Below are 19,571 nucleotides of genomic sequence, written 5' to 3'. Positions count from 1 at the left end.
TGTGCCCCCATCCCTCCCTCTAGACCCATACCAATATGCTCCCATCCCTCCCCAGACCAATGTGCCTGTCCCTCCCATCAAACACACACCAATGTGCCCCTGTGCCCTCACTGCAGACCCACACCGATATCCCCATCCCACCCAAAACCAGGATGTCCCATCCCTCCCTGCAGACCAACACCAATGTGACCCATCCCACCCCAGACCCACACCAATGTGCCCCACCCCTCCCATCAAACCGACACCAATGTGCCTCCATCCACTCCCTCCAGAGCCACACCAAGATGTCCCCATCCCACTCTCCAGATGCACACAGATGTCCCCATCCCACCCATACCAGGATGCCTCATCCTACCCTCCAGAACAGATGCCCCATACCTGTTCCAGACTGACACCAATGTGCCCCCATCCATTGCAGACCCCACCAAGAAGCCCCAGTTCCTCCCTCCAGACCAACACAAATATGACCCCATCCCTCCCCAGACCAATGTGCCTGTCCCTGCCATCAAACCCACAATGTGCAGCCCATGCCCTCACTCCAAACCCACACCGATATCCTGATCCAACAAAAACCAGGATGCCCCATCCCTCCCTGCAGACCACACCAATGTGCCCCATCCCTCCACAGATCCAAACCAAAGTGACCCCCATCCCTCCCCAAGACCAATATGCCACATCCCCTCCCTCCAGACCCCCACCGATGTCCCCATCCAACCCAAACCAGGATGCCCCATCCCTTCCTGCAGACCGACACCAATGTGCCCCATCCCTCCACTGACCCACACCAATGTACCCCATCCCTCCCATCAAACCGACACCAATGTGCCTCCATCCACTCCCTCCAGAGCCACACCAAGATACCCCATCCCACCCTCCAGACCAACAGAGGCCCCATAACTGTTCCAGACCGACACCAATGTTCCCCCATCCATTGCAGACCCCACCAGGATGCCACCATCCCTCCCTCCAGACCCACACCAATATGCCCTCATCCCTCCCCCAGACCAATGTGCCTGTCCCTCCCATCAAACCCACAACATTGTGCCCCCTTCACCTCCCTTCAGACCCACACCGATGTCCCCATTCCACCCAAAACCAGGATGCCCCATCCCTCCCTGCAGACCAACACCAATGTGCCCCCATCCATTGCAGACTCCACCATCCCTCCATCCACACAGCAAGATACCCCATCCCACCCCACACATCAAACCCACACCAATGTGCCCCATCCCCGCCATCAAACCGACACCAATGTGCCTACATCCACTCCCTCCAAAGACACACCAGGATGTCCCCATCCCACCCGTCCAGAACAGATGCCCAATACCTGTTCCAGACAGACACCGATGATCTCCCATCCATTGCAGATCCCACCATCCACACAGCAAGATGTCCCATCCCACCATCTAGACCCACACCTAGATGAACCATCTCTCCCCCAGACACAGACCAATGTGCCCCATCCCTCCCATCAAACCCACACCAATGTGCCCCCATCTCCTCCCTCCAGACCCACCCCGCCCTCAGATGACCCATGCCACCCTCAAGACCAACAAATGCCCCTACCTATTTCAGACCGACACCAATGTGCCCCCATCCATTGCAGACCCCAAGATGCCACCATCCCTCCCTCCAGACCCACACCAATATGCCCTCATCCCTCCCCAGACCAATGGGCCTATGCCATCAAACCCACACCAATGTGCCCCATCCCCTCCTGCTAGACCCACACTGATGTCCCCATCCAATCCAAACCAATGTGCCCCCATCCTTTGAAGACCCCACAAGATGCCACCATCCCTTCATCCACACAGCAAAATACCCCAACCTACTCTCCAGACCCACACCTGGATGAATCAACCCTCCCCAGGCACATACCAATGTCCCACATCCCTCCCATCACCCCACACCAATGTGCCCCATCCCTCCCCGCAGAACCACACCGATGTGCCCTGCCCCCACACAAACCCACACCAATGTGTCCCATCCCTCCCATCAAACCAACACCAATCTGCTTACATCCCCTCCCTCCAGAGTCACACCAAGATGTCCCCATCCCACCTTCCAGATGCACAGATGTCCCCATCCCACCCAAACCAGGAGGCCGCATCCCACCCTCCAGAACAATAGATGCCCCATACCTGTTCCAGACCGACACCAGTGTGCCCCATCCATTGCAGACCCCACCATCCCTCCATCCACACAGCAAGATGCCCCATCCCGCCATCCAGACCCACACCTAGATGAACCATCCCTCCCCGACACAGACCAATGTCCCCCATCCCTTCCATCAAACCCACTCCAATGTGTCCCATCCCCTCCCTCCAGACCCACACCAATATGCTCCATCCCACCCTCAGATGACCTATGCCACCTTCAAGACCAACAGATGCCACCATCCAGACCCACACCAATGTGCCCCATCCCCTCCCTCTGGACCTATACTGTTGTCCCCATCCAACCCACACCAGGATGCCCTATCCAACCCTCCAGAACAGATGCAGCATACCTGTTCCAGACCGACACCAATGTGCCCCCATCCATTGGAAACCTCACCAAGATGCCCCATCACGCCCTCCAGACCCACACCTAAACATCCCTCCCCAGACACAGACCAATGTCCCCCATCCCTCCCATCAAACCCACACCAATGTGCCGTCATCCCCTCCCTCCAAACCAACACCAAGATGCTCCATCCCACCCTCCAGACCAACAGATGCCCCAAACCCGTTTCGGACCCACACCAATATGCCCCCATCCATTTCAGACACCACGAAGATGCCACCATACCTCCCTCCATAACCACACCAATGTGTCCCCATCCCTCCCCACACCAATGTGCCTGTCCCTCTCATCAAACCCACACCAATGTGCGACCATCCCCTCTCTCTGGACCCACACCGGTGTCCCCATCCCACCCAAACTAGGATGCCCTACCCCCGCAGACCCACACCAATATGCCCCATCCTTCCCATCAAACCCACACCAATGTGCCTGCATCCCCTCCCTCCAGACCCACGCTGTTGTCCCCATCTAACCCAAACCAGGATGCCCCATCCCTCCCTGCAGACCCACAGCAAAGCGCCGTCCCTCACATCAAACCCACACCAATGTACCTCCATCCACTCCCTCCAGAGCCACACCAAGATGTCCATATCCCACACTCCAGATGCACATATGTCCGCATCCCACCCACAGCAGGATGCCCCACCCCACCCTCCAGAACATCCCATACCGGTTCCAGACCGACACCAATGTGCCCCCATCCATTGAAGACCCCACCAAAATCCCTCCATCCACATAGCAAGATGCCCCCATCCCACCCTCCAGACCCACACCTAGATGAACCATCCCTCCGCCCAGACCCACAAATGTGCCCCCATCCATCCCCCAGACCAATTTCCCCATCTATTAGGCAGAAACCTGTGCAGTTCCCTTAGGGACCACTGCAAAAGATTTAGGACTACAGTTGCTTGGCAGTAAACCCAATTGGTTGCAGTCTGTACCACCCAGATTTACCTGGTAGCTGTGGGTGAGCAGTCAGACTTCTCTCAGGATGAGTTAGGCAGTATATAGAGTATACACAATAGGTACAGAGACACAGTAGCACAAGCAAACACTGACCAGAGCTTTGGTGTAAAAGTATATAATTATTTATTTAAAGACACACTTATATTACACAAGCACAAAGAGAGGTAAATAAATTCAACACACAGTCACTATTATATATATACAACCCTAATTACTGATAAGACAAGTCTAAATGAGAAACACCACTTATTTTCAGACAGAGGTGAGCGCTTAACATAAAATGGCACTCTAATAAGTTATTAAAAAGGGAGGGAAAAAGGCAGAGTTATGAAAGCACACAAATTGCAATACTTTTCAACGAACCACAGTGAGGCAGGTTAGGCAAAGTCTACTGGGGAACAAGGAAGTTCAAATGCCAGGCCCACTTCTAGAGAGAGCAAGCAAAATGTGTCCAGGATCACACAGTGGGGTTATGCCCAAAGAGTCTTTGTAGAAAGTTTGCAAAAGATTGAGGTTAAGTCAGGAAAAGTTAGTTAACAGGCCCCAGGCTAGACCAGGTTAGAAAGTCGAGGATTTACTGTCACCCCGAACGATCTGTCGCAAGGGAAGCCATGCGGGACACTGTACTTGAAAGTGGGAAGAACGCTCCAGCGGTGGCAGTTGTTCCTGGCAGCGGGTGCAAGTCAGTGTTTCGTCCAGAGGAAGAGGAGGTCTTGACGTGGAGGAAAGCTGAAGGTTGTTGCGCTACCAGGGAAGAAACCAGCCGCTGAGTTTCCCGGTTACAAGGTACCACCCTTTTCTTCACGGTAGTGATGATTTGTGGTATTCCGGTTGCCGGGGTGCTTGGCAGGGGCAAGGCAGCCACGAGATGGTCCAGGAAGGCGAAAAGACAGGCAAACTGGTTATCCCCACCAGTCAAAGGAAGAAGACTCTCCGGACTAGAGATCTCCTCTGTCTTCGGGAAAAGTGGTGAGACGGTTCCGCAGTGCTCCACCGGTGGTGTTGTCTTTGCAGGTCGGCTCGGCTTCTCCCTCCTCGGATTCTTTAGGGCCTGTGGCGACTTCTGAAGTTCCAGTCCTCAAAGCCCTGCTTTTATGCAGAAAACCCCCATTCATTCAGCCTAACTGTCACTCAAACATGCTACGTGATGAGCCGGGCGGCTCACCACTTGGGCCAATCACACAAGATTGCGACTTGTGTTGCCGAGGCAACTCAGTCCAGGGTGCCTAAACCCCCTCCCACACTCCCTGTGGTACTCAGACAGAGTGGCACCACTTTTGAAGGCTTCTGTGGAGAAGCCTGCCAAAAAGTGGAACAAAGGGCTCTACTTGTGTTGGAGTCACAGAAGCGAACACAAACGCCATTTTGGAACCAAGTTTCGGCAAAAAATACCAACCAGTGAATTTATATTAATTTAATAAACCGGCGGTGTGTTCGAGGCCATTTTAAAAAGTGGTAGCCTCGAACAATGGGAAAATCCCATAGGAATATATTTGCGGTCGAATATTAAAAGTAGTATCCACTGCCACCAGCCAAAACTCGGTCAGGGGAACTGGACAGTGCCCCCTCGAACAACAGACCCCGGGGCAATCGAATTGCCCCGACCAGTATGTCCACAATATGATGGTTTGTACTGGTTCTGTTCACAATTTGAGACAAGTAAAGCCAATGGTGACTTTACATGCCCTGGGAGACAGTAGTCAGTCCCAGGGTATGGAGTCTATGTTTGGGGGTCGCTATGACACCACTGGGTTACTGCACGGAGGGTGCTGTGTAACCCACATATCAAAAACACATGAAACCCTATGGGGAAAAGGACCCCATACCCCATAGAGCACATACAAAGTCAAAGGAAGACCTTAAATCATGTCTAAGAGTGGGAGGAAAAAGAGTCTCACTCTTAGCAGGAGAAATAAAATAAACCCCAAAAATCCAGCAAAGCTGCTGGGGGACTCACTAGGTTTGGGAAATTAGCCTTTACAGAGAATTCTCCCTAACACCATCCCTCCCATCAAACTCACACCAATGTGCAAACATCCCCTCCCTCCAGAGCCACACCAAGATACCCCATCCCACCCACCCAGCCCACACCTAGATGACCCATTCCACCCTCCAGACCCACTGTGCCCCATCTCTCCCTAGAGACCAGCACCCATATGCCCCAATCACTCCCCCAGACCCACACCAATGTGCCCCATCCCTGTCCCCTGACCCACACCACTATGTCCCTATCCCTCCATCCAGACCCACACCACTATGTCCCTATCCCTCCAGACCCACACCAATGTTCCCCATCCCTCCTGACTTAAACCAATGTGCCCCATCCCGCCAGACCCACACCAGCATGCCCCTATCCAACCATTCAGACCCCTCCAAGATGCCCCATCCCTCCCTCTAGACCAATACCATAATGCCCCATCCTCCCTCCACATAGCAAGATGCCGCTTCCCCCTTGCAGACCCACACCAAGATGCCCATGTGCCTCTCCTGAACCACATGCAGATAGCCCCAGCCGAGCCGCTCTAAAACCACCCATCCTAAACACACCCTCATGAAACATTAAATTACTCTATTAGCCCCCTTTGATCACTTCACATCCACTGTCCCTATTCCTTTTCTTAGCCCTCCATGCGTTTCACGTTGAATAGCTGAACAGGATTTTTAAAGTAAATGTAATTTTCTGCTCCCCTGTCTCCACCTGGTGTCTTGCAGGAACGTTCACGGTATCCCAAAGAAAATGCAAATTGTATACTCAGCCAGCGAAGAGCACACAGATTGCTAATGCTCTTGCAGCCTGGCAGCCAGAGCCTTCCCGGTTCCCGCTCAGAAAAATTACGATGAGGGACAAGACGAAGTCGGAAGCTCCAGGGTCTTGCAGAAACGTTCCTGGTATCCCAAAGAAAATGCTGCTCAGAAAAATGACGATGAGGGACAAGACGAAGTCGGCTCCAGGATCTTGCAGAAACATTACCAGTATCCCGAGGAAAATGCCTACCCCAACCACTACAAGCCAAAGGCTGGTTGCACTTGCACTGGCGGCCTAAGCCTTCCTGTGATTTTTGCTGCTCTTGCCGCCAGAGCCTCCCCGAGTTCCAGCTCGGGCCAAAGACACGCAGAGTCCGGTTCCACTTTCACCGGCAGCTGGAGCCTTCCCGCTCACTGAAATTGCTCCAGAAAAATCACAATGATGACGTAGGTTCTCTGGCACACATGACAAAGGGGCAAATGAACAACCCCCTACCAGAGAATGTCAAATCGCCCCCCCCCCCCGCCACGAGAAGAAATAACAGAACTGTTATGCTGGAAATTCGTACCCAAATGCGTCTGTCTGCATAAAACACATATCCCCATCTGATGCACATAAGAAATCCTCCAACCCCCCCCCCTCCTATCTCCAGCAGGGAGGATAACTATTCGCTGTACTGTTAACTGGTACAATGGAAGTCCCAATGGGAATGTAGGAACGCACTGCCCCACTCCATAAAACACATCTTCCCGGGGAGAATCACCCATCTGCATGAGAAAACCCAAAAAGGAACAATCCGCCTGTACTTTAAATAAATCTCACCCCCATGCACATTACAAAACCCTAAAATACACAGAAATACCCCCCTCCCCAATATTTCCTCACCCCTGTGATGCACATTTCATATCCCCAAAATACAATGAAATAAAGAAAAAACAAAACAACTGAATCCGCCTGTACTTTAAGTAAATCTCACCCCTAATGCACATTACAACCCCCCAAAATACACAGAAAGACCCCTCCCAATATTGCCGCTTTGCATTAAAGTAACAATCCACATGAGAGAACTTTTAAGACTCACAGTAAACTCAATTGAAGGACCAAATTTAACCATGAATTATACGAAATGTGCTTTGTAAAGGTGCAATCTCTCCCGCTAAGTCCCGGGACTCCTAGCCTTGCCTTCCCGTTCCCGCTCTTGATAAAAAAAAAGACGAAGTGAACGTTGCATAACACGTGATGCAGAGCAGCCCACGTGATACAGAGCAGCCCACGTGATGACGTGAAGGCGTAGCGTTGCTATGGTCCGTTTCTCGAATGGGAACTAGACACTAGTACACACTATCTTTTACGAAACGCTCATGTCCTGATTCCAGGCAGCATCAGGTTAGTGCATGCGATCCAGCTCTGGTAGTGTGTTTTATATGCATTTATTTTATCATCCATTAACTTAGACGTTCTTGCCCTTTGTTATATTGTTAAGAGGAGCCCTTTTGCAACCTCTGGAAATGCACGTTGAAGCTGTAATTCGTTGTATTGTACTTATCACATGTTGAAATGAAACATTGTAAGTACGTGACTTTCTAACCATCTGGTTTTGAAATTACACAGGGCAGCATGTTGTTGTTGGTATTGTAGACAGTAGCTGCTCCGAAGCCCATACTTGCAGACGCAGTAACTGCTGTGCAGCTACTACACAGACCCTGCTCTGGTGTAAGTGACTACATGTATAATAATCAGACCCGTTTTTTGACCCTGGTGTGGGGCGTGATTGCTGTGGGGACAGTAGCCGCAGCACAGCAGCGGAGCTGCTGACTGGCAGTCACATAGTGCTTGCATAACATTACGAAAGTCAGAGGCTCGCTGAACTCTCGCGCCACTTGGGGTGGGGGCATAAAAGGACGCCTTTCCTGGTGGCCGCCCGCCTTTGTAATCAAGCAGGAATAACACACCACGCAGGAAAAAAGACGGCTGCCTTTGAGCGTTCCTGGCTTCTCGCCCACAATTGCTTTCTACTTGGACCTGTGTGCAAAGAAAGAGGACTTTATTGATTCCAAGATGGCCGCCGGCACTGAGTAGACGTGCCGACGGTGCTCTCCGGACCCGGTTGTTGAGAGGTGCCCACCACCCCTTCAACAGGCGTTGAAAGTGAATGGGACGGCCCCCCAGCAAGTGCAGAAGGAGTGGGGAGCGAGCTGGTGCGGGCTGGTGACTAGTGGCAGCATTTTGTGCCCGGCACTGCGGAGAGGGGCTCCGGGGCCGTGCATTCGACTGACAGACGGAGTGTGGCCGGAGAAGAGGCGACAGTGAGGGGCTGCTCCGCGAGGGGCCGGGAGGCTCCCTGAGGTGAAGGCGACTGCTACAGAATGAACAGCGAGCCCCCCCCCAAGAACATAGGAAACAGGAGGCTGAGGCGGATCTCCTGCGTGGCTGGCTGCGATGCCCGCACCATCCCCGTGACGAACGGGGGAGGCCGTTGGAAGAAGTCACGGTGCAAAGAGTGAAGCAAGGCCTGACCGCAGTGGAAAGAGAGAGAAAGAGCCCTGGTGAAGCACGGGGCTCCGGAGCGCTAAGATAATCAGGCGGGAAGGCCGGTGAAAGGGCTGCGGGGAAGCGCTCACCCCTCTGGATCCGGGGTGCGCCACAGCTGTGAGGCCGGTGTCATGCGAACTCCCAGGATCTGACAACTTGGCCCCTAGGAGGGACAGAGGAGGGAGAAAAATACAAGCGGCGAGGTGCCGAGGAGAGAGAACACAGCGAAGCAACCCGGAAGCCTAACGCAAATAGGTTGCAACGCGTGGGCTTCCGGGTTGGTCCACGTAAAAGGACTGCCGATGGCCAAACGGCATAACAACTAGACCGCGCTCACGAAACGTGAGGAGCGTGACGGCCCAGTCTAATGGCCGCCCAGACTGAGGAAGCATAGAAGAGGCACCTCTCCGGTTTAACCAATAGGTGTTGTGACTGCAGACGGTGAAGAACTGTCCGAAGATGTTGAGTATGTTCAAACGTAGACTTGGAGAAAACTAAGATGCCATCCAGGTATACTATGGTACTGATAAACAGCAAGTCGGAGAACAAGCGGTCCATAAAACGCTGGAATATGGCAGGAGCGTTGACCAAGCCAAATGGCATAACCCGATACTCGAAGAGGCTAAACAAGGCCGTCTTCCATTCATCACTGTCTCGAATACGGAGGAGGTGGTAAGCACTCCATAGATCTAACTTGGAGAAGATGATTGAACCCTGAACTGCTTCCAGTATGTCAGCTATTAGAGGCATTGGGTAACGGTCCCGAACAGTGACCTTGTTTAGGCCTCTGTAATCTATACAGGGTCTTAACTCAGAGGAATCACTTTTGAGTATGAAGAATAGTGAAGCCCCGGCCGGGGATCTTGAAGGTCGGATGAGGCCGTTTGTCAGGTGAGAGTCCAAATAGTTTCGAAGGGCCCTTTTTTCTGGCAGAGACAAAGGAAACATGCGACTGAATGGCACTAGTGCATCGGGCACTAGATCTATGGCGCAGTCTTCTGACCGATGCAGAGGTAGATCCAGAACTGCATTATCTCTGAAAACTTCCTTGAATTCTGCTAATTCTGGGGGAACACTACAGATCTCATTTACTCCCTCTTGTTGAGGAGTAAGGACCCGTACAGTATCTTCAGAAGGTTGGCTCATACAATTCTGTTTACAAACGGGGGAGTCAAATGCCAAGGTATTCTGGGCCCAATCGATGAGTGGATTGTGTCTTCTCAGCCAGGGAATTCCGAGGATGATCGGAAAGTGAGCTGCTCGAATTAAATCAAATTGCAATCGTTCAGAGTGTTGGAGAATCTGGACCTTTTATAGGTTCGGTGGAATGGGTGATGGGACCAGATGAAAGAGGGGAGCCGTCAACTCCTTCCACTTTCTGAACGTCTTCTCTTTTCAGCAGGGGGAGACCCTGCTTATGTGCCCACAAAGTGTCCATAAACACCCCTGCAGCACCACAATCCAGAAGAGCCATAGTGGTAAGTACCGATGTCGGTGTTTCTAAATGAATCGGAACCGACATGAGTCCATGGTGGAGGGGTGTGAGGCTACGGTCACGGTGACATAGGGACTTGCGTTCTGAGCTCGGATACTCGTCCCCATTTGGTCCGAGGTTGTTCGTTCGTTTCCCACTCGTCTAGGCGGAACCTCCGGACAATTAGAGTAGATGGGATTCAGATCCACAATACATACAGAGTCCTGCATCTCTGCATCGTCTTCTTTCTTCTGGCGTCAATGGTGCTCTTGTGGATCCTACTTGCATCGGTTCTTCCTTGTTGCTTAGGGGAGGCTGAGGAGGCGCTAAGGGGGTACCTGGTAGATGGACAACAGGGGTCTTATGTCTCCGTCTTTCCACCTTACGTTCGCTGAGATGGTAGTCAATCTGTGTTACAATGGAGAATAAATCAGACAGGGTAGTAGGGCGGGCCATCCTTGCAAGTTTGTCCTTTATCTCCTCCTTTAAACCTCGGCGAAATATCGTATACTGAGCCTGTTTTGGCCACCCCACTTCTGTAGCCAACCGTTTGAAGGTGGAGGTATATGTCAGTAGGTCACTGGAACCCTGCTGTACATCCAACAGCTCCTCAGTGGCAATGTGTGTAATTTCAGGTTGTTCAAATGTTTGACGCAGTAAGGCCAGAAAGGCTCAATGATCTCTGATCACCGGATTGTTATTTGTAACCAGTGGGGTGGCCCAGACTAGTGCATTTCCTGTCATGACACCATGAACCCCACCTTTGTGTGATCGTTGGAAAAAAATTGAGGTCGAAAGGCGAAATAAATTGAGCAGGCTTCTAGGAATTCTTTGAGACGCTTCGGGGTACCATCAAACTTGTCTGAGGATAAGGCCATGGGAGGTAAGTCAGTATCCCTAGGTTCACGAGTAGAGACCATCTGTCTCAAGACGGCATTGTCTGCTTTCACATTTTGCAATTCCACATTCAAGGCTTGGACTGCTGATACTAACTCTTGTATCTGTTCGGGGGGTCCAGGGGTGGTACTTGGCGTTGCAAATTGTCATGCGGATCCGGTCACCAGGATCCGACAACTTTGCCCTGTATCCAGGTCACCCCACTACCCTTCCTCCTCACCTGTGGTTTCTTGCTCAGGATCGACTCTAAATCTCTTCTTCCAGAGTGCCTTCTCTCTTGACTGCAGATAAGGTCGGCCTCGGGAGGAAGCCACCCTGCTCCTCAGACCCAGGTCAAGGGGGCCCCCGTACCGGAGCAGACTAAATTAGGGGAAAAAGCCGTTAGGCACGAAAAAAACCTTCCTGAGCTCGGTGAGGACTGTCTGGTTCCACCTTGTAGAGCCGAGTGAAATGTCCCAAAGGATTGTGGTGACAGAGCAGATCTGGTGCTACTACTTCTGTTGAGCTGAAGAGTGCCACTCCAGTAAGGGTGTAACCCTGGAGGTAGGTAAGGATGGCCAGATGGGCAGGAGAGAAATGGGGAGAAAGCAGAGGAGAGAGTAAGCTACCCGCATAAACACCTGATGGAGCGCAGTGTTTACACTGCAACACTCGAAGCAGAAACTAGGGAAAGGAGCGGTAGCTAGGAGGGACAGAGGAGGGAGAAAAATACAATCGGCGAGGTGCTGAGGAGAGAGAACACAGCTACCAACCCGGAAGCCTAACGCGAATAGGTTGCACCGCTTGGGCTTCTGGGTTGGTCCACGTAAAAGGACTGCCGATGGCCAAACCGCATAACAACTAGACTGCGCTCGCGAAACGCGAGGAGCGTGACGTCCCAGTCTAATGGCCGCCCAGACACCATCGTCTCCACACACGCCAGCCGTCCCTGCGTGTGACAGCCGGTCGCTTCGGGTCGCCCACACTGCAGCTACACATCAAGTGAGTGGGTGGAACACTGGTGACACGGGCGAAGAGGGAGAAGTTGCTGGCGAGGGATTAGAGAGAGGGACCGGAGAGCTGGGAGCGGTGCCCCGGGTGGGTGAGAGAGTTGCCCCCCCCCACCCGGAGCCGTTTCACCGTCGGGGAGACAGGAGCTTCGGTGATTCCAGCAGCGATAGGAGGGGGGGAGAGAGCCGGCCGGCGAGACAGCGGGCCACAGACAATTGCGTGGAGCGGCCCGGAAGCGGCCTGGGGGATAACCCGGAACAGCGCGCTCTGCCTCCCAGTGGGAGCAAAATGGGTCCTAACAAGGAATGGGCAGGTGAGCGGGACGCCCTCGGAGTGCTCTAGGAGGGCTCTTCTAATAAGACTGAGCTGAGCCCTAATGTGCCAAAGTTAGGACTGCTAGGAAGCCCCGGTTAAGCGGCCAAGAAAAGTGGCAGTCAGGGGGCCAGTACCCACATCAGTGGCAAAACTCAGCAACCCAAGTAAATAGAGAGGACAGCGCAGTTTTCGTTCTTGGACTCGGGGTGGCGTCGGCTCTTGGCCCTCCCAGGTGGAGTGGGGGAAACAGCGGATTGGAGCTGACCACTAGCATTGAAGGCGCATTCAGTTGGGGAACGGCCAGCATGTCCACCAAATCCAAGAGCAAAGGAGGAAAAGGGGCACAACCCGCGGGGGATACGGTTGGCACACTCCCGGCGATCTGGCCGGTGCACACCCAGAGGGAGGGCCCCGGTGCAGCTCGGGAGAAGTCGGGAGAGGATACTGCTCAGGAGATGGTGGAGGAGCAAACTGCAATGTCTAGGCAGGAATTTATGGTGGAGCTGCATGCCTTACAGGCGAACTTGGCAAAGACCTTCCAGGACCAATTTCAGCTAATGAGAGCGGACCTGAATGATGCCCTAGGAGAGATGAGGCAAGAGACGCGGCAATTGGGGGAAAGGACAGATACTCTGGAGAAAGGCCTCCAAGAAGTAGAGGACGAAACCACAGCTAATAGCGTAGCTATAGAAAGGTTAGACATGGCTACAAGAAATCTATAAGTCCAAATGGAAGATTTGGAGAATAGATCCCGCAGGATCGATATCAGAGTGAAATCGCTGCCAGAGTCAGGTCCTGAAGGCATTTTTCATATCCTGGGAGAAAGGAATCCCGAGATGATTGAGCTGGACCGAGCGCATAGAACCGGGTGGATGATCAAAGGCCAATGGGCGAGACCCAGAGATGTTCTGGCAGCTTTCGCTAGATACGCCCAGAAGGAGGCAATTCTACGAGCGGCTCGGAAGAGGGAGCCCATAATGTTCAAAGGATAGCAGATCACATTGTTCCAGGACTTTGGGAGTAGCACCCTTATTAAAAGGAGACAAATGGGTCCACTGTTAAAAGTGTTAAATAAATGAGAAGGGCATACGGTACAAATGGACATTCCCGTTTGGCCTACTTTTCGAATGGGAGGGAACTCAGAAGTGCATTACATCCCTGCAGGAGGGGGCTGACATCCTTCGCATTGAACTTGAGGAAACTCCGCCAAGCCCGGGAGCACGAGGCGAGGCGGGGCGCACCAGACTGAAATCCTGGAGCTGGACGACCGTGGGAGAGAAAAGGAGAAAGAGAGGCAAAGAGGGCATGAGGCAGCAAAAATAACCTCCAAATGAAGAAACCAATGAGACATCCGTTGGCTCCTGATTAAGGTCATAGATTAAAGGGGTGGTTGGCCTCAAAAAGGAGAACTGTGGCCTCAGGAGGAGCAACCATTTTGGGAAGGAAAAGGGCGGAATGCCCGAGTTGGGAGTGGTGAGTAAACGGGAAGGGAATAGCCTTTGAGGGGGGGGGGGACAGGGGAGGGACGGGCGGAGGAAGGGGACGAGACATGTGAAGAGGGGAAAGAGGGGAAGGGAGTGCGGGCAGTAGCTCACAGAAGGGCCAAAATTCATATTTTAGCTCCTTAAGTGGTCAACGCATAATGTGAGAGGGCTGAACACCCCACTAAAGAGGAAAAAGCTGGAGCTCTTTGCGAGAAAGGAAAGGCCTGATATAATGGGGCTCCAGGAAAAGCATCTGGTATCCAAGGACCAAGGTAGATTAAAACTGAGAGGTTTTGACCAAATTGTACATGCCTCGGGTCCCAGTAAAACCAAAGGGGTAGCGCTAGCTATTAGAAACGTGGTCGATTTCAGAGTTGGTTTAGTAACGAGAGATCGAGAGGGGAGATTTTTGGTAGTCAGGGGGAAATATCAGGATTCCCCATATACGATTGCGGTGGTTTATGGCCCAAACTCAGGGCAGGAACAGTTTTTGCTGCATGTACTGAAAGTGATAGAAGAACAGGCCTGGGGCAGATTGTTTTGATGGCAGACTTGAATATCGCGTGGGATATGGAGAGAGATAGAGATGGCAAGAGTATGAGGAGTGGCGGGGCCTTGATTTCGGCTGAATTAAAAGCAAAGATTGCCGGGCTGCACCTGAGGGACGTGTGGAGAGAGGTAAAGGGTGAAGAAGAGGGTTACACCTTCTTATTTGGGGTCACGGCTCACAATCCCGAATAGATTATATATGGGTCTCGGTGGGTTTAGTGGGAGACATCCGGGAAGTGCAAATGGGTCCAATTGGCATAGCAGACCATAAGATGGTATCAGTGTACCTGAACCTGCGTAAAAGTGGGAGGGGAGTATGGGGCTGGAAGTTTCCTGGCGCAGTCATGAGGACCCGGAAGTTCGGAGGGCCATTGAGGAGAAGATCAGGGTCTTCTTCACAGTTAACAAAAAGGAGAATACGGGGGAGGAGGTACGATGGGACGCATTCAAGGCTACAATCAGGGAGGACCTGATCGCAGCAACCGCTTATCATGTGAAGCAACTGAAGGTTTTGGAGTCTCAATTGGAGTCTGAGGTGGAAGCGGCTAGACAGGCAGCGGGCGGGACCCCTTCCCGATTGGCCATGAGGGCATACAGGAAAGCGCTGGGTCAGTTAGAACTCTTACGCACTAAGAAGGCAGAGGGCGCACTTCTAGCTGTGCGGAAAAATGTTACGAGAAAGCCAATAAAGCGGATGCACTTCTGGCACGGCTGCTTAGAGGAAAAAGGGCGAGAAACGCCATTACGGCGTTGAAGGTGGGTAATGGGAAAAGGACCACAAAACGGGAGGAAGTGCAGGAGGCTATAGCGGGTTTTTACGAGTCCCTTTATGCATCTCAAAACCCCTCTGGTTAGGTGCAGGACAAATTCTTACAATCAGTACACCTACGAGAAATTGATAGAGAAACGAGGGAAGCCCTGAATCGAGAAATGACGGAAGACGAGGTATGGGAAGTGATCAGAACCCTCCCTGTAAACAAAGCCCCGGGCCCCAACGGGTATACCGCAGCTTTTTATAAGATGTTTGTTATGCAGCTTGCCCCGTAGCTGACCTCCCTATTTAATTCGTTTAGGCAGTCCGGTAGGATCGCCCCGTCAATGGAGGAAGCAAAGGTGCCTTATCCTCAAACCGCAGAAAGACCCGGAAGAAAGATCAGCTTACCGCCCCATAGCCTTAATTGATCTGGATGCCAAAATTTACACTAAAATATTAGCTAACGGGTTGGATGTCATCCTTCCCTTGTTAATCCACCCCGACCAAGCAGGGTTTATTAAAGGCCGGCAAACGGCAGATAACAGCAGGCGGGTGGCTCACCTAGTCGAGAAGGTTCAGAGAATGTCAACTCCCGCGGTCTTGGTGGCTCTGGATGCGGAAAAAGCATTCGACCGCGTGGAGTGGACCTTTCTGTTTCGGGTAATGGAGAGGATGGGCATTAGGGGGGAATTCCTCACAATGGTCCAGGCTAATTACTGAGCTCCGTCAATTAGAATAATGGTGAATGGGACGGCTACCAGGAGGGTTAATCTACAAAGGGGGACTAAACAAGGCTGCCCGCTATCCCCCATTCTCTATGCGATTTACCTCGAACCACTTATGCAAGCAATTAGGGAGAGGCCGGACATCGGGGGTATCCCGTTTGGGGGGGAGCAACAGAAAGTCGCAGCCTTTGCAGATGACATGTTATTAATGCTGACGGAACCAAGAGAATCGATCCAAGTTAGCCTGTCCCTATTGGAAAACTAAGGTGCGGCCTCAGGGCTTAAGATTAACGCTAATAAATCAGAAATTCTAAACCTAACACTTAGAAGAATGGAATGAGATGAGCTGAGGGGCAGTACTCATCTCCTATGGAGCCCGGGAGGGATCAGATACTTAGGAGTAAGAATCACGGCAAGGTTAGAAGGGTGGTATTCAGCAAATTTTCCTCCTTTCCTTAAAACAATCAAGAGGGACTTCCAAAGGTGGAGAGGCCTTCGAGTGTCATGGTTGGGGCGGATGGCAGCTGTGAAAATGGTTATGCTCCCGAGGCTGCTGTATTTATTCCAGGCAATCCCACAGCCTGTTCCCTCAAACCTCTTTAAGAAACTGGGTACCCTGAACAAAGAATTTGTGTGGGAAGGGAAGAGACCAAGGGTGAGTGGTGGTTTACTGATGGCCCCCAAGAAAGGTGGTGGTCTGGCTTTACCAATCTTTCGGCGGTATTATGAGGCAACTCAGTCACGAATCATTAGAGAGTGGCTGAAGGGGGAGGAGAGCCAGCAAAGTAAATTTTGGGTGAGGATGGACAGAGCGGTGGCGCACCACAATCTAGCGGAAGTGCTCTGGCTCCCTAAAGAACACAGGCCTAGACACCTCTATGAAAGCACTATAACTAAATTAATGGCAGATCTCTGGGATAAATTGGTGAGCTCTAAGGTAATTACCACGTACCCATCCCCATTTACTCCGCATTTCTCTCCCAGGCCTGGAGAAGGGGGGCTTTTGAGCAGTGGCAGGAGGGAGGCTGTGGGAAGTTATGCGACATGTTTAGGGGGGGACATTTGCTGTCATTTGAGGAATGCAAACAAGAATTTGCAATACAAGAAAAGGAAAGACTGAGGTACGCTCATTTAAGACATTGGGTACTTCACCCGGAAGTTAGAAGGGCGGCAACCAGAGAACCAACACAGTTTAAAAGATTCTTACTAACCAATGATGGATCGAAGGGCCTCATTTCTAAAATCTACAAGATCCTACAGAATTCGAGTTCGGACCCTCGGTGGCCCTACATGCAGAAATGGGAAAAGGCTCTGGGGAGGGAAATCAGTGGGGTGGAGTGGGAGAATATTTGGAGAAGGATATATTTAGAGTTGTAACATTCAGTAAAATTCAATAAAAAGAGTTTTCAAAAAAAAAAGAAAGAGGACTGTATTGCCTTCCCGACTTGCTTGTGTGCAGAACTACTCAGAAAGAAGGTAGGTACAGCACGATGGTTTTGTTGGCATTTTAGAAAATGTTTTTTAAACTGTGTATCTAGCGTTCGGCAGGTACAGAGTGCGTTCTGGACAAGAACAGGTAAATTGGAACATTTTGTTTCACACTTTCCTAGCACAGATTTCTTTTCAACGAGTAGATGCCTACCTCGGTTGGATTGAGTGTGTGTATATCTCTTTGCTTTGTTCCTGCTTCCCTATGTGTCCCGCGCCTGAGAGGGTAAATGGCAGAACGTAGCTTCACTCTGTCTGTCCCAAATAAAAGTCTAAACGTCAGAAACATTTCTCAGTTATAGTTGAAAGCGTATATTGGAAGTTGCTGCCATTCTGGACACTTTCAGCCGTCACCTTTTCTTCTTTGTTGGTTTTAATTGGACAGGTTTGAAACTTGGTACTGTTTTCTGCAGTTTGGAGAACTTCATTTGTTTACAGTTAGGTTTCGGAGCAGGAACATATGGTACTATTTGCACTTCTTTTCATGGTTTCATTGAAATTTTATCTGCATGAAAAATTGTTCTTCGTCCTGGATGGAGTCATGTCTCGTACTGAGTTGGCTGCAGTGGTGCAGCTAGGATTTCTCGACAGGGTGAAACTGCGATGTGTACATGTGGGCCTATGGTGAAGTTCCCCATAAACCAAGTGGAATATTTTTGATGAGACGGTTTGTTTGCTTTTGCTCGGTCTTGCGGACAAGATCTGAGTTTGAGCTTTGATGGTATATCTTTATTTCATTGTTTAGAACATCAAAATGGTACTCCTTTCATTGGCAGGGGAGAAATGTTCTGGCCAGAATTCGAAAACGCAGCCAGTTCAAAGATCTCTGGAGGTTTACATGCATGTGTAACTGGCCCTATGGGGTAAGCCCCTTGCATGGAAATATCTTAATGTTTTCTGCTGCACAACAGTAATCTGCATACAAAATAACTCTGAAGTGTGAATATTGTACCACTAGTAATGCTGTGAGACCAATGCCCCCTTTTTGTCACATGCTTTTTTTCACACTTTTGTTTCTTTAAAATAGGCAGAAGAAGCACTCTCTAATCCACTTTTACAGGGAGCTGCCACCTGTAAGCGTTTCATTTTGCATTCCTGTAAAGGTTATATAAAACAGGCTTACAAGTACCAGAATGCAATCTGATATGAGGTTTATTATTTCAGTCCAGAAATTGGACTACTTGAGATCCTGTCCTGTGGGTTGAATTACTTTGAAAGGTTCTACACAGGCTCCTGAAGGCCATGTGCGATGGACGGATGGTATAAAGAATGGGTTCCACTTCTATTTAAAAGGTTCTCTGCCATTTAATATGTGACCAAATGTAAGGTGTCTTTCACTGTAAGCGATTATGCCCAGCGGTTGTAAGGTTCAAATAAGGACGGCCATGCATACAGTGTGAAAGAGATTAAAGTGGGACAGAAAACGAGATAGTCAAGGAAAAGGTGAAAGTGAGATTAAGAAAGGGGGAAGGAAAGAGAGGAGTCTATAGGCCCTATACAGGAATCAAAATAGGGGCAGAGATTGCACATGAGAAAGGGGGCAAGAGCTTAGGGTAGGGGTAGATGTGACTCACAGGAGGATTTCAAATGTAATTGGGAGAGAGCACTGTGACCAGGACTGGGTAGAGACTGTTGTATCACACTTGCTGTGAAATGCACACCGGAATGTGCAAATTGGCACAGAGGACTTTGTGAAGTGGAGTCCAGCCCTCCATGCTGAATGCCTCCTTTTGATGCTTCGGCAGAAGAGTTGTTTGCTGACTATTACTTTCCTTTGGCACAGAGCACCCTCCGGGTACTGAAAAGTGAACGCTCATAGATGTGCCAGTAGTCAGGCTATAGTGACCTGCAGCCTATGTGGGAAGTTGGTCCTAGGTGAAGTGAGGGATGCTCTTACTCTCAGGCCACACTCTGCTTCTTATTTACCTTCGTGCCCATTGCTTCACTCTGGCCTCGTAACAAAGCTCGCCAGTACTCCTGTGGTGTTCTGGTTCCTCCTCTCAGTATTGTTCCAGCTCAGTTTTTGCTTTCTTAATGGTTAAAACAAAGATCATTCAGTTGAGGAATATTGTATTTGATTGAGTTT

The 19,571-nt window shown here is 50.9% G+C and overlaps 1 protein-coding gene across 1 annotated transcript in view; it reads left to right on the top strand.

The window, feature by feature from the left end:
* The first annotated feature begins 7,545 nt into the window (after positions 1 to 7,545).
* EXT2 (exostosin glycosyltransferase 2) overlaps positions 7,546 to 19,571 on the top strand; it is a 1,411,400-nt gene continuing 1,399,374 nt past the window's right edge. The window contains exon 1 of the mRNA XM_069623317.1: positions 7,546 to 7,663. The gene's annotated coding sequence lies outside the window, so the exon portion shown is untranslated. The remainder of the gene's footprint in view (positions 7,664 to 19,571) is intronic.

Source organism: Ambystoma mexicanum, chromosome 11 (assembly GCF_040938575.1).
Source record: "Ambystoma mexicanum isolate Mex_15411 chromosome 11, UKY_AmexF1_1, whole genome shotgun sequence".
In the NCBI taxonomy this organism is placed as follows: Eukaryota; Metazoa; Chordata; class Amphibia; order Caudata; family Ambystomatidae; genus Ambystoma; species Ambystoma mexicanum.
This window is presented reverse-complemented; position numbering and strand designations above follow the sequence as displayed.